Source organism: Sinocyclocheilus anshuiensis, unplaced genomic scaffold, assembly GCF_001515605.1.
Source record: "Sinocyclocheilus anshuiensis isolate Anshui unplaced genomic scaffold, SAMN03320099.WGS_v1.1 scaffold1352, whole genome shotgun sequence".
NCBI classification, from domain to species: Eukaryota; Metazoa; Chordata; class Actinopteri; order Cypriniformes; family Cyprinidae; genus Sinocyclocheilus; species Sinocyclocheilus anshuiensis.
The window spans coordinates 157,601-161,806 of record NW_015546087.1 but is presented as its reverse complement, the minus strand read 5'-3'; positions in this window follow the sequence as shown (position 1 = coordinate 161,806).

The window sequence follows — 4,206 nt, the reverse complement described above, 5'->3', positions numbered from 1 at the left end:
TCACGCAAAGAAAGAAGGCGTAACTTTTATTCTCGCTGTAGTATTGTTGTTGCCGCCACCATGTCGTGAAGGTGCCGTGTGCTTCGTTGTGAAAGCGAAACTACTTTGTTTGGCCTTCCAAAAAAGGATGATATCGCTTTGTCATGCCTAGAGCTGATCCGTGCTGGTCGCTGAGGAAATACTTCAACTTCGCGCTGTCAATCGCCGGATCGGCTTTCACCGTAGACGAAGCGGAGTCCAGCTCGGGGTCGTCATATGTGGTTGCCGCAGGGCATCATCACAATATGGTAAGGGACGTAACATTTCCGTCACACGCTTTCGGCCAACGGCCAATCACAACGCACTGGATAGCTGGCCAATCAGAGCCCACCTCGCTTTTTCAGAACTTTGTAAAAACCAAAAATGTTGCATCTAGCAAATAATCTCTTGAATATGAAAACACAACAAATCCATTTTTCTTAAAGCGGTGGAACATAGTGCAGAACAACGTGCAGCCATTAAGTTGCCCCAACAGGGTATTGTGTATCAAAAAGTTAAATGAAAATAAATAAATAAAAATAAATAGAATGAAGTATATATTACATCTACATAATAAAAAGGTATACCTGAAAGAAAATTGTTTGGTTACAAACATTCTGCAAAATATCTTCTTTTGTGCTTAACAGAAGAAAGAATCTCATAGGTTTGCAACTTGAAGATGACACCATGATGACACAATTTCCATTCTTGGGTGAACTTTCCCTTACGTAAGCAGTTTTAGTATAAGCTAAATGATGACACGATTTCCATTTTTGGGTGAACTTTCCCTTACGTAAGCAGTGAAGGTACAAGTAGTTTTATAAATTTACATAAACATATTTGCATGCTATACTTTGTGATGAAAATATATAAAATATCACATATTTTATGAATAGGCACATATTGATTAGGTCAAATGGATTAACCCTGACAAAAGTCATTGACATTCATGAATTTAATGATATTCTTTTTAAAATATATGATTATTTACATTATTATTATGTGTAGGCTACACCCATGATTGTTTATTTACTTATTATTAAACATGCAGGTATTTTCATTCTTACCAATTAGAATGAAACGTATCGAAACTGGATAAAGGGGCCTCAATATTTTGCCCCTTACAAGACATAATGTCATAAAAGGGAGAAAAAGATAATCTACAGCAATTAATCCCATGTGTTAGCTCTTTATCTTTCCATTCTTCCTTTTGTGCAACTGATGGAAGTTTGTAAACTGCTGCTGTCACTTGAAAACTGGAAATTCCCACCCCCCCCATGGCAAAAGCAGACACAGACGTGGGGCAGTAGAGCTGTGGAAAGATTGCTCTCACACCCTCCTCCTTTTGACAGATTTATTCCCTATCAAATTAAGGTCTACTGTACAGTAGAGATGTCGATGATTCTAGAGACCTTCATGATTATGTATATACATATATATATGTCAACAAAAAATACTTATTAGTAACATGAAAATTACATGTCTTTGGGAGGGTTTGCCTTTGCCTTGCTTCCTGGAAGTAGGGGTAGGAACTTGACAGCCACATGTGACAGGAAGGAAGTGAACACCTTTTTTTTCTTGAAATCCTTTATTTGGTTGTTTTCTTGCATGTCATTGAGGAAAAAAAAACATGGATGACATCTAAAAAAATACTTACAAAAGGAAAATGACAACCATAGTTGCCGGTGGGCTTAAATGGGTTAAGTTCAAACTGAAAATTTGTATGTTTGTGTCATTTGTGGTTAATTTGTACATTTGAGTATTTGGGTCCAAAAAAAAAAAAAATCTGTTCTTATCAGTTTAATATCTGATAACGTCCGCTACCCGGGGACTGCATATTAAATGGATTTTTGGATCACGGAGCCAGGGCTTGCTCCGTCCACTCCAAGCATCGGCCTGGTATTGCAGTGTCTCCAGGAACGGTGTGCTTCCCCTTTTCGGGGATTGCCGCTTATTGTGACAAATAGCAGAGCAAGTAATGAGGGCCCTGTCTCGGCTCCCACGGAGGTCTGCCCTCGCAGATGCAGTGGTTGCCGTTTATTGCGATCTCTCCTCTGACGCACACACCTGAGGTCTTGGAGTCTTCCACTAACGAGCTGATGCATCAAATCAGGTGTGTTTGGTTAAAGGGAGTCATCTAAAACCAGGGTTGGGAAGCGCTGGCTCGGTCAGGCACAGCGCAGGCCAGTAACGGAAGGCACCCGTCCTTCCTTTGCTAGGTCAACCCCTGGTGAGCGGTTTAGTTCAAATTTCTCACAGACCTCCCTTTTCAAGTCGATCGGACTGACTGTTGCCTAGCTGTGGCTGTTTTCATGTTTGTCCCATTTCATTTCATTTTTCTCACCTTACAGCGCCACCAAGTGGCCAGTCGCAGCACCATTTTTCACCTGACCTCAGATTGAGCCTGTGCATAGGTGTACCGATTTGGGTGAAGTGATCTCATTTCCTTTCTACCTCGGTCACGTGACCTTCGAACGTTTTGAGGTCCCCTCGCCAAGGTGAATGGAAATTTACACTTTTTTTGGATGATTATTGACAGTCAGACTCCAGAGAATCTTTTTGGTCTGCTTTGGGTCGGCCAAATACCTGGCGCTAGTTTGAAAAAGTAGGTTTTCAACAAAATCCAAAATAGCCGAACATGCAGAGCCACCGTCAGGCCGATCGGGGCGAGGCTCAGTGACGTTGGTGACATTGAAGACGTCCTACCATCCCCCAGCGTTTCAGGTCTCCGTGACTTACCGCCGCCGAGATGGTCATAGCGGCATCACTTCACGGCCTTTTGGCTAAGATCATGTGTGATTGACCCAAATGGATGCAACGAGAGGATGAACCTGTGCCGACTATGTTGGTGCGGCTGAAGAACACGGTTAGTTTACAAGTCAAGGCGGATGCGGCTGCTGACGTTAAGAGAAGATTTGGAAGAGAGTTCGTGGTGACTGAGGGGTTGAGAGATGTTTTCAGTGTTTCGGCTTTTTAAAGACTTTTCAACCTCTGGCTTTATGGATTTGACTTGTTTTTCAACTGAGAGACTGTTCTACATTCTATGAGGCATGGGAGAAGAAAAAACAACACCAGCGTTTTACAGGCCTGCATCTCTACCCTGCCTTTGCTCAGGATTTTCTGGAGGGGAAGGGGGGAATGGACTGAAGTAATGGGGAAGGGGAGAAAATGTTTAGAGCGAAAAGGGAGCATGTGAAGTTTTTGTGGGCCTCTGTTTGGGTTTTTCTTTTTTTCTTTTAAAAGGGTTTAAATGGTGTGTTTAAACGTGGCAACACTGAATGCAAGAGGACTAAAAATGATACAAAGAAGGACTGCAATATTTCTGTCCTTAAAAATGTCACCTTTGGATGTATGTATTTTTGCAAGGATGCTATTTGAAGGATAAAAAATGTCTTTTTTCTGCGGGGTAGGAAATGGGGCCTTCTTTTTAGGGTGTGGGGAATGTCAATGCAGGTGTGAGGCGGGGGAGGGGGGTGTGGAGGTTCTATACTTCTTTTCTGAAGGACAAGGTTTTTTTGTATAGCGCTCTTTAATTTGGTCAGAGGAGCTGCAGGTTCTATGGGCAGGTGGTGCTTTGGGGACAGCTGAGGGACAGTCTAGGGCTAGGTATCTGCAGGATGCAATGAAGGATCATTACTGGGAGGAAGCTAAGTCATTTTTGCAAGGTTCAAGTGTCCAGAAGCGGCTCTATGATGAAAAGCCAACCTGCTTTTTCTTTGCAACAGTCCTGGGTAGGCAAAGGATAAGTTATATAGAGGGTTTGAGGGGCGGGTGCAGACATCGGTGAAGGGGATGCTGGAGGTGGCTGAAGGGTTTTGTAGAGAGTTATTCAGTGATAGAACTCCTTCAGTTACAGCATATGGGAAGTTTTTGGAGGGTCTGGAAGGGGGTTTAGAGGAAGAGGAAAGGAGAGCACTAGAAGGCCCCTTGACCTTGCAAGAAGTTAGTTCTGCAGTGGCTTCCTTGAAACAAGGCACGGCTCCAGGATATGATGGCCTTCCAGCGGCCTTTTATGAGGTAGTTTTTCCATGGGTAGCAAGGGAACTGGTGGGAGTGTACCAGGAATGCTTTAGAAGGGGGAGTTGGTAGAGAATGAAAACAGGGTTGGTAACGTTACTGTATAAGAAAGGGGCGAAGGAAGAGTTAAGGAATTAGAAGGCCTATTACTTTGTTGACCACGGATTACAA